At 37.1% G+C, this 12,189-nt stretch overlaps 1 protein-coding gene across 1 annotated transcript in view; it reads right to left on the reverse strand.

Annotated features, from left to right (window-relative positions):
- Positions 1 to 12,189, reverse strand: part of RpL15 (ribosomal protein L15) — a 410,749-nt gene that overhangs the window by 256,454 nt on the left and 142,106 nt on the right. The window lies entirely within an intron of this gene.

The raw sequence follows: 12,189 nt of genomic DNA on the forward strand, positions 1-12,189 counted from the left end.
TTCAAAAACTTTTGGAGTTTGAAAGCATTCCCGGCATGTAATACCGGTTCTATTGCAATTCCCTCGCATCGGCAATGAGGTGTGACTCCTTCAGTTTCAATTTGCTGCATTGTGTCCCCCGGCTCGGGTGCATTGCTGACGTCGGAAGTGAGACGAACTACAAAGAGAAAATCGTAATGTTGCGATGCTTTTTCTTGTCAAAAATAGATTTTTTTGCTTTTTTTTTATTTCCAGAGAAAAAAACGATTTAGGTATCTATTGAGTTTTCAGACTTATTTAGAATACCTAGCTACCTTCTAATTAATGTAAATCCTAATTAATTAACTAACATACAGACCTTAATTAATATTGTGTAATGTGCTTTGAAGCTACATAATGAATATAATGCTTGAAGCGTATAAAACTCTTTACAACCCTACTTTGAAAATGAGTGAACCTAAGAATAATGAAAATAAAACGAGTGCGGATATAATTATAATATGAATTGACGACGGAATAGATTTGGTCACGTCCTCTCAAGAAATTAGATTCAAGCTATCTAAAAAGCATTTAGAAATAAGTACCTATTTGTTTAAATAAGTCTCTCGTTAATACTAATTGTAAATACTAAGAAAATACAGCTAGAAAAGTTTAAGGGAAAAGAAAGTCGTCAGTAAGGTCTTGGACTATAGTAATGAAATGACGTGATTTTTTGTATAGCGGTATTTTGTGAGGCTAGAATTCATTATTATTATTTTAAAAAATCATGATTTTTAAAATGAACGTCACGCTGTACTTACCAACGGAAATAAACGACAGACAGACAGACACACTTTCGCATTTATAATATTAGTATGGATGTATGGATTTCAGTCATAAAAGTAGGTACAATCCGCAGATTCCGGCATCATTAAATTGCTTGCGGGATTTGTTTTTGTTTTCTCTTGTTGTCTGCCGAGTAGTTCAACCCTTTTTAAGTCTTCACTCCGAATATCGGGTATCATTGCTTACGATAATAGACCAGTTTAATGGCTTCGTCCTCGAGTTTTTAAAATATATTAAATTTCTTCAAGGATGTTTATTGTTTAAACGTGGTAATGATATTTCATCCAGGTGTATTTTAACATTTAATTATATTGTAAATGTTTAAGTTCAGCCTTGGCGCCGATTCTGTTTCCTAAACTTTTAGAGTATCTGCATCTTTTTCCTTTTAATATTTCTAAAACGGGACAGAACATGAATTTTTCATTTGAAGATTCTAAATTTTAGGGCACGCTACAAATTAGCACGCTACAAGAGTAGGCTCGCGACTGGCAGCTAAAGTTGCGCGTTTTCTCATAGTCGTTTCTTAGCTGACACTTACCTCAAGAAAAAACCTATTTTCCAAATTTCAAGTTAATAATATCAATAATTAAAACTTTCCCATACAATCTTTCATCCCCTATTTTACCACCCTTATGGGCAAATTTGCCAAAAATCCTGAAACACGTATTTCTTCATTTGTAACCGATAACCCAAATACCAATTTTCATGCAAAGGCCTTGAAAAATGACCGACTTTCATACAAACTTCCATCTCCCATTTAACCCCTTTAGGGGTAGAATTTCGAAAAATCCTTTCTTAGTGGATACCTACTCTGTACAAAAAATAGACCCTCTAAATTTCATTTCTTTAGGACCAGCGGTTTAGGCTGTGCGTTGATTTCACATACAAACTTACATCCCCTATTTTACCACCCTTATGGACAAATTTTCCAAAAATTCTGAGACAAGTATTTCTTCATTTGTAACCGAAAACCCAAATACCAATTTTCATGCAAATAACTTGAAAAATGACCGACTTTCATACAAACTTCCATCCCCCATTTAACCCACTTAAGGGTGGAATTTCGAAAAATCCTTTCTTAGTGGATACCTACTCTGTATAAAAAATAAACCCTCCAAATTTCATGTCTTTAGGACCAGCGGTTTAGGCTGTGCGTTGATTTCACATAAAACTTACATCCCCTATTTTACCACCCTTATGGGCAAATTTTCCAAAAATCCTGAAACACGTATTTCTTCATTTGTGACAGAAAACCCAAATACCAATTTTCATGCAAATAACTTGAAAAATGTCCGACTTTCATACAAATTTCCACCCCCCATTTAACCCACTTAGGGGTGGAATTTCGAAAAACCCTTTCTTAGTGGATACCTACTCTTCACAAAGAATAGACCCTCCAAAAAAAAAAATCATGTCTTTAGGACCAGCGGTTTAGGCTGTGCGTTGATATCTATGTCAGTTAGTCAGTCAGTCAGTCAGTCAGGACTTTGAATTTTATATATATAGATTAGTATGGATTAGTAAGAAGACGATGCAAATACTCTAAAATTTAGGTGTTTTCAGAATCAGTACCAATAATTATTGTCCTAAAATATTTTTAATCAGTATTTTATTTTAACCTTAAATTAAAAAAAAAACTTATAACCAACCAGTGTCCCTTGGGATAACCTAAAGACTCTAACGATACCACATACATTCAAATCTCCTCCTCCTCCTCCTTTGACGAACTCACTATCGCAATGGTAAGCACTGTGGTCTTATTAGTGGGAGGTCTTGCGTTCGACTCCTGGCAGGGGTTTGGAATTTTATACTTAATTTCTAAATTTCTGGCCTAGTCTTCGGCCGTGGTTAATTACCAATCTACCAGCATAGCCGTGCCGCCAAGCGATTTAGTGTTCCGGTACGATGCCGTGTAGATACCAAAGGGGTTAGCCCGCTTAGACTGCATCATCAGATCACACCAGGTGAGATTGCAGTCAAGGGCAGCAGCAGGGCAGAGTTGCATCTGAATTTTAAAAAAACCTCACTTACATTATGCACATGAACTCTGAAAACATTGCGCTCCTTTTTTTGAACAGTCGTGTAAACAGCAGCGACTGTTCAAAAAAATTTAAAAACGATATTTTCTTCATTCTTTTCAATGCTATCTGCTTTGTGCGATCTAGATTTATCTCGGCTCCACTCAGGCTTTATCGGATCTCTTAACACAAGATAGACGTAAACACTAAAAGTTGTTAGAGGGTAATTGCGCTAAGAGGTTCTCAGAATCAACTCGTTTCTTTTTCATTTTACTTGTAAAAAGCTCTTCAATTCCTGTTTAAAATGAGAAGTGCGCGACTGTTTTAAGTTCTTTTAATTAATGTCATTGCAGCGAATGGGAATAGCAGTTACGAGTAAAGTAAAGGTTTATTCGGAAAGTTTTGCTCTCTAGCATTAATTGAGATACACTTTTCTGCAAGGAACCACAACTTTGTGATGAAAAGGTTGCTTGGAAGGAACTAGCAACGTTTTTTAACTTTTGAAATCTTATATCTACCTACTTACTTCTTATCACAAAATCGTAATAGAGCGTACTGTATTCGTATAGCTAGCAAAACACTTTGTTTTTTAAGTTTTGTACCTATCCACCTGAGTCAAAATTGAGTCGACGCAAACTAAAACTATACAAAATGGCCATCTCAGAGTTCATACTAAAATGAACTGAGGGCTTCTTTGAGCATGACAGGAAATCGACAAAAGTCTTACGGCGTGGTATGTCTCAGTATATTATGTTGTTGGTTTTTTTGTAGCACTCAAAAGAGACTCAATTCAAATCGTGCATATCCACTAGGTTAGATACGCGCGGCTGGTCAATGTACAAAATATATACCCAATGTATCAAGTCTCCTATTTGACTGCCGGTCATTTAACCATCCATGTGCACCTAGCCTAAGACGACTAGATAAGCAGATATCAAAGAATAAAATGCTGAAAATTTGCCAATGTGACGTACGGGTAGATTCGAGCAAGAGCAGAGAGTCTAAAACCCATCTTGAAATATGTAAATTTTCCTTAGCTTCTAAAAGTAGCGAGAAAATAATATAATAAGTGTAGTCGTGACCGTCCACCGATAAAATCTCTTCTGAAATATGCAAAGAGCATCGCATTTTCACGAGTATAAAACTACAGTTAGGGATTTACGGGGACTTTATTGAATTTGAGTTACCTGCTAACTTCTTAGCTGGATGAACTAGGTCGCCCGTCTCTTATTAAATTCGCTGTACGAAACAGCTTATTTGTAAGATAATTAGTTTGTTTATGCTATTAAGTTCAAGAAAATGTGTTTCAAAAGATTTCCTTGAACTTTCTAATTGATGTGAACCAGCTAAAGGGGCTTTTATAAAATGACTAGCTAAATTTTACTATGAACTAGAACTTTTATTAAGAACTAGAGTTCCTAGGTTCAATTCCCGGCAAGAGTAATATGGAAATCCGTAATTTTCAAATTTTCTTTGGTCTGGCCTGGTGGGAGGCTCCAGCGGTGGCTATAGGTGCCACCTTACATATTCATCGAACTTGTCTGCTTGTTTTAAAAAATCCCGTGGGTAGGGCACCTACTCATTCATTTGACGACCTCTCTGGCGCAGTGGTAAGTACTGTGGACTTATTAGTGGACGGTCCCGGTTTCAGTTCGTGGCAGGGGTTTCTAATTTTATAATTTCTAAGTTTCTGGTCAGGTATGTAGGTATAATGAACTCTTTATGAAGATCCAGGCAAATCATTTTACGAGTGCTGAAAGTTTCGTAAAAATGTTTCTGTAAAATATTAAAAGCCTTTTTCCTATTTCCATTATAAATAATGAGATGTAGGAAAGTAATATCTAATGTTAGATCGCATTTTCAAAAGGGATTTTGCTTTGATGGAGAAATTACCTCTCATTTAAAGTCAAAGGGCTGGCCTTTTTTGGAGATGGGTTTATTTGCGCATATTGCTATAGCTTACTTTGTTTTTTTTAGATTCCAGGAGATTTTTAGGTAGGTACTTGCTTGTATTGGGCTCTATGGAATAATACCTATTTGCATGAATGTATGGCGCCTATGGAACTAAATAAAAAAATTAACGGCAGCGTGGTGTGATCGCAACAAAGATAACGAAAACAAGGTATATTATATTCCCTACTTAGTGTATGGCAACCAGTCCAACGCGCGCTCTTTACAATTTACAAATTTGAAGTTTGATTTTTAAAAATCCCGTGGAAACTCCTTGATTTTCCAGGATAAAAAGTAGCCCTTGTTACTATCCAGGTCGTCAACGGAGTCTTCAATAATCATGAAAAGAAATCATGCCGTCACGATCCGTTGCTCGGTTGAGACGTGATTAAAGGTAGTACAAACCGACAAACCAAAACGCAACAAACAAACACACTTTCACATTCATAATAGGGGAAATAAACTCTACAAATTTTATTGATTGTGTCTGTGGTTTATGAGATTTCTGAAAAATAATTATGTATAAGTAGATATAGTATAATTATGTATAAGTAGATTATAAGTAGATTTAAAGTGACATAGCAATCCTTGAGCTCGTCAAAGATTTGTATGGAAATCTTTGAGCTCGTGTAACTTTGAAACACTCTGAATACACTCCTTTTAAATAGCGATTCAGGGTAAAATCTCGGGGATAATAACACCACATACAAGCGAACCACGTCTCAAAGTCAAAGATCGTAGAAGCATCAATAGAGGTTACGGCTCCAAGGGCAATAATTTCAAATCGTAACGGTTGAAGTTCGAATTGTGAGATAATAGGTCACCTTGGGGACTATCATTAAATTCTCACGACACGTCGTCACTTGGTACTATATTGGTATAGGATTACTAGGTAATCTAGGTATAATCAATATAGCTTTTTATGGAGATGTTTGAAATATCAAATCTATCCTTATTAAAACGCTTTTCGCTTTCTGCATTAGTTCTCAATGCTGAGGAATCTAAATATAAAAGGAAAAGCACACTGACTGACTGACTGACTGACAGGTAACGAGCATCAACACACAGCTGGACGGATCGGGCTGAAATTTGGTGAGCAGATAGCTATTAGGACGTACCTAGGTATCCGCTAAGAAAGGATTTTTTTAAAGATTCCAGGGATAAAAATTCCAATGAAAGGGAATTCCACATACACCGTTGCTCAAGTAAGCAGGTAGTATCGACAGATTACAGATAAGATTGATTTTATTATTGACTAGATGATGCCCGCAACTTCGTTCGCGTGAATAAAGATTTTTTTTAAAACCTATTGGAACTCTTCCGGGATAAAAAAATTGCCTATGTTAATTTCCGGGACGTAAGCTACCTTTGGACTAAATTTCTTATATAAATCGGTTAAGCGGAAGAGCCTTTGAGAATCCCGTAGGAACTTTGATTTTTTGTTATAAAAAGTAGCCTATATCCTTCCCCGCGATATAAGCTAACTGTTTACCAAATTTCATCCAAAACGGTTCGGGCCGTGAAGAGCTAGTACACAGACAGACACAGTTTCGCATTTATAATAGGTATTAGTATGGATTTCGGCCGTAAGTGTATATGTATCTCAAATGCATAGGTACCTACATTTCTACTTACCTATACAAAGCATTTTGTTATGCAAATGTCTCCTCTCAAGACATCGCGTGTAGTCCCAAAATGGGGTCGCGTAGCTCAGCCTATATTAACTGTTTGTTATAGATTTTTAATTAAACAAACAAAACAATTTTACAGGCAGAGCTATCAAAGACGTTTAAGTCTACTTTGACTTACAACTTTATCTTGCGAACTTGATATTAATCCTCTTCAATTAAGTCTTCAAAACTTTAACGTCTGGGGCGTGTTGTCGACGAGGTAAAAGCGTTTTAGATTACTAAGTACCTACATCCGTGTGTTCGCGCCTTGGTAAAGTCTCATTAAATATAATTTGCCTTAATTTTTGTAGAGATAGGGCGTTTGTGCACTCATCCGTGATTTCACTAGTGAAAAATACGAATCCAGTATACATATTTGTATGATGGCTACTTCGAAGAATCACGGATACGAACCAAATACGAGTGAGAGAGATGAGTTCACAAACCCCTTAAGTATACTTAGGTATTTTTATACGCTATGTAGCTATTAGCCGCATCAGTAGCCTTTAACTTTATAAAATGTATGAGAATCTAACAATTTAATTTTGACCTACTTTATTTGAAACTTATATCTCATCAACGGTCCACTACTGAACACGGGTCTCCTCTCAGAATGATAAGAGTTTAGGCTATAATCCGCCACGCTGGCTACGTGAGGATTGGCAGACTTCACACACCTTTGTGGACATTATGGAGAACTCTCAGCTGTGCAGGTTTCCTCACGCTGTTTTCCATCTCTCGATTAGGAGGTGGACGTCTTAACCACTTTTCACAAGCTATCAAGCTATCACGGCTTAGCCGTGATGCAACTCAATACGAAAATGCAACAGTAACTTTTTCCAGCAATTAGGTACATTTGCGTGAATTTAGGTTTTATATATCAGATCCCGTTGAATTTTTTTAAAATTCTTTAAGATCCATTTCAAGAGAGATTCACATAAAAATCCTTTTAAACTTTTTTTAAACTGTTTTTAAACTTTAGCAGTTTCAGTTGTAGGTATATATTAGTCAGTCAGTGATTAATTTTACATATAAGTAAGTAAAGTTAAGTTTTATATACAAGAAAGTATAGCTTAAGATTAAGCTGATAATATTATGATGGAGGAGAGAGGAAGCCATGAGGACTCCTCAATAGCAAGGCTCGTCTGACCAATCACAATGAGTTTTAAACCTATTTAATTTGGTTTTATATAAAAATGCTTCTGAATTCTGAATTTAGAGATTGCTGATACCTCAGCATTTAGAATGCTTGGTTTGAATTTACTCCCACATTTGATTTTTCATAAAGCGTAGTGCCATGTGCTTAAAAGCTACGTGTAGGAACAGCAGGTTCGAAAATACCGTACTAAAGTTTACACTTACATCATTCAATAAATTCAAACGTTTAAACCAAAAGTTAAAAGACAAAAATATAAAACCAAAGAGGAAATAAAAAGGAATGTTCCAACCCAGCATCTGACGTAATGGACAGCGTTCCTCTATTATCTGGTATTTATTGGCTGCCACTGGAAGAATACCTCTCTGCGAATTCCACGGCGCTGTTATTGGACGGTTCACTCGATGCTTGGGTATTTAGCTGATTCGAAATACGTACCAGTTCACTTACAACTGTTTTACGCTGGACTAAAGGGCTTCCCGGACGGTCAAGCGGGTTGGAGTCAAGCACGTAGTTTTGTTTTGCTTGATCAAGCAGCTTAATGCGCCTGTCAAGCAGCTTGAGCCAGCAAACGGTATTTTTTTCATTCCTCAAACACTGTTCGAAAGTCGCGTCAAGCAAAAATATAAAGTCGGCAATCGCCATCAATCACCGTCAAGAACTCAAGCATCAAGCAAACTTTGTAAACCGTCAAAATGCTTAGCTTAAGCAAAAATTTACGTGCTTGACCGTCTCGGAAGCCCCTTACAACATGCGACGATGCGGCATGCTACAAATGGAAAGATTAATTTTGTGGCTTTAAATAGCATGTGGTATCGATTATATTGCTGAGACAACATCATGGTTTAGATCCGAATATTACGATAGTCTACCGGTGATTCTTGCTAGATTTTACATAATTAATTTAGCATGTAGCCATGTGGCATGCCTCAATGTCGCTCTGTGTTGCTGAGGCGCAAAAAGGTCTTTACTATGGTTATGTACTTAAATTTTATTTACGCCAGAGCACATAGTGCCGCATTGTGGCTCTAAAGCCGAATGATAACATTATATTGTAATGAAGTCCTATTTCTATTTTTTTAATTTTTTGCATTTTCTCATCCAGGTGTTTCTCGCTATCGCAGCTATCTCATTTCCTCATCTAGTTACTTGTCATCATTTTTCCCCTTTCCTGGATACCACAAAGGTAATAAATAAACTGTATACTTACTGTCACAGAATTCTAATTGAGGTAATAGAAATAGCACCTGGTGTTTAATATCGGCACAGCACTTAGTGTGACGTCGAGTTTTAGCTACTTACTCGTCGTACAGAAATATCGCGTATCATAATTTCTAGCATCGTATCTAGCACAAATATTTCAATTTGGGAAAAACAATCGCAGAGTTTTTCGAGATCACCTGAGGATGCTCCGGTGTTGGAGTGAAACGTACGTTTGAGTGCCTACTAGAAGATGCTGCCTGTTACATATCATACAGATTAATCTGCTTTATCGTCTATTCTTCTCGGTAGGAAAAGCATCGCGAGCCACTGGTAGACATTGGCGCTTCAAAAGCACTTCCACACACTAAAAAATATCTTTCTATTTCTATTTCAAGTAACGTAAATTGAACCCTATGTAAATACATTTGTTATTTAGAATAACACGCACAAATGCTTAAGGTCTTTTACCATTTCTATACTAATTCTGAATACTGTGGTTACCGTATATTAAATTCAACAAAACGGAAGCGCCGCGAAGCCTCAAGCACGTCGGTTTATAAAAGACAATCATCCCGCGCGAAGCTGCCTCGACACATATTTGTCGGCATTACTACAAGCAATACTTACCAGAAAATTAAACGCGTACCTTGGTGTAGTTCTATTCTATTATCACCGTGTTACGACGTAGAATATTAGTGCTGAAGGAAGATGCTTGAAATTACGTGACTTGAATCAATGTTCGATAATTTTGATTGTATATTAAAACAAGCTTTTGTATAGCTAAAGATTTATCGATCCAATTTAATCAAACTAATCCATTAGACTGCATGTGTCTACTGCTGAATATACTCGGGCCTTTTCAAGACCGGGCCATCAAATTCAATCTTACTCCTCCCTCATTCACTGCCACTCGCTTACCTCCTTATCGTTCCAGAAAGAGAATGTCAGGATGATTAGAATTACCTACTTTAAAACAAAAGTAAACTAAGCAAGTCTATCATTCTATGTACTTAGTATACGGTGATAGCCTTGTGGTAGACGTCGCGCGTCGCGTCGTTGGCCTTTTATTCAGAGATATCTAAGGTGACTTAAATCTTACAGCATCTATGTTACAAGTTTATCTTGGGTAACAATTATTATTAGTCGCAATTAAACAAATAAAAACACGAGTACCCTGCCAAAAACGAACTAAAAAGCAAAAATTTTCACATTTGAAAATGGCGCCATACAGCCGCCATATTGGTTTTTTTTTTCATAAAATTTACAACCAGTTTCAATTGGGATGATGTGAGGACTAAAGGGTCCTAACGATGCATCCAGATCTGTTGTCACCAGGCAATTAGGAGTATATAAACATGGAATAAAGAATTTTAAATACTTACATACAGATTCGCAATAAAGAAATTTGAATTAGAGTTTGAGTTATACCTGAAACCTGATTTTTTTTCAGGCAGTACCTAGTGTAAAAACAATCTTTATGTTCTGTCTTTAGACGAATAAACAATTTGGAACGATCGAGAATCGGGACCAATAAATCTATATTAGGGTATTTTTATATCTTTTCGAATGCTACGGATTCGGATATCGCACCCAATCGCGAACCCATGAAAAGGTTATCATTGGATGCGATTTAAGGGAATAGCAAATCTATCAAATCCGTAAATTGCGATTTGTTCAAAATGAAATTTATATGATTTTGTGTAAATACAGTTAAACTATCCAAAATAATTAAATAAGTTGGTATTGGAAGCAGGTTGTTCATAGTCATTGCATCAAAGAATTATATTTTATTTACATTAAATAGCCATTTCCAATCAGGGGGCGATGGAAAGCGAATGCTTGGAGTGATCAAATCAGAAAATGAAGAGATCCGTAGGAGAACAAGAGTAACCGACATAGCTCAGCTGTAGAAGTGACACATAGTTCGAAAAACCGATAGACATTGAGGTCCCATTGTGCTGGAATGGCGACCTCGCACCGGAAAATACAGCGTTGGAAGACCCCCCCCCCCACTAGTGAGTCGCAGGGGGCAGCTAATCATCACTATTAGTAGGTATCGCCAGTATTTGAATGAATTAAAAAGTCATCAATAACTATTTTTATTGCCGCAGCAGATATTTAGCAAGATTTGCCGCAAGTGTAAAGTGTGAGTTCAGAATCACAGCTTCATAACAATGGAAATATTACGTGCAAATAAGTAGGTAGCGAAACTCATGACTAATTCTATTGCATAATGTGTATGCATAAACAAGGGCACGGTATAAACAAGTATTTTAAATGTAAATTGTCGTTAAGAAACCGTCGCTTTGTGTTAGTTTCACGACAAAATACAAAGTTTATTTGCACTTCAACACTGTTTATTTAAAAAGACAATTTTTTTAAAGCATATATTTTTAAATATTTTGTAGTCTATTGTAGGTATTCTACGTGTTCATATTTTTTATCTAAAACCCATATCAAGGAAGTATTTAGTGAAGATTGTTTAGCGGTGAAGGAAAACATCGTGAGGGAACCAGCATATCGGAGAGTTTTCTACTAAGTTCTTGTAGTTCTACCAATCTACACTTGGCTTGCGTGGTGGCCTTTCTCATTCTGAGAGGAGAGGCAGTAAAATTGACATAAATTAATTATTTTCTTTTCCTTTCTTTGAAAGATCACATTGAGGCCGCGGTCTCGACGACAGCGGGAGGCAGCGCGGAAGCGGCCGCGGGAGCGAGGCGATGATGGGATAAAATATATGATGTATGTATGATGTGTATATGGTACCATATAAATGAATGCAAATCAATGATATTAAATAAGTATGCAAAAAAGAAGTAGATAATCGTGTTTCTAAAGTGAGCATTTAACTACTTTACCTACTTACTTCACGTTTGTAAAGCGCGCGGTATCTTTTCTAATTTCCTGCGTTTTGTATACTCTGTCTCACTCACCACCGAGCACGAATTTCATACTGGCTCTACATGCTCGCCGAGTTAAGGCGAGCGGCCGCGAGTGCGAGCGGGCAAGAAGGCTCGTCTTCACGCTCGCACTCGCCGCCACTCGCCTTCACTCGGCGAACGTGTAGAGCCAGTATTATACGCCATGTAATATTAAAGCAACAAGTTTATTGAATTGTATTGTCCGCTCCCGCCGATACCGCTGCTCCCATTCCAACCACCGCTGTCCTCGGGGCCGTGGCCCAAGAAACAATGGCGTAAATTGCCTTAGTCCATCGTGTTAATTTATTACACTTTTACTGTGTAGCTCATTCCATTGTATGAGGAGATAGATTCCCGCGGCGGCAGTCAAGAGCGTCGTAAAACTAAACGAGTCGGACGTCCAGCGGTTTTATTTTATTGTGATAAACGGCCCTCTGTTAATTCCACTGGAGAATACCTAGAGTAAC

Source organism: Maniola hyperantus, chromosome 10 (assembly GCF_902806685.2).
Source record: "Maniola hyperantus chromosome 10, iAphHyp1.2, whole genome shotgun sequence".
Classification (NCBI taxonomy): Eukaryota; Metazoa; Arthropoda; class Insecta; order Lepidoptera; family Nymphalidae; genus Maniola; species Maniola hyperantus.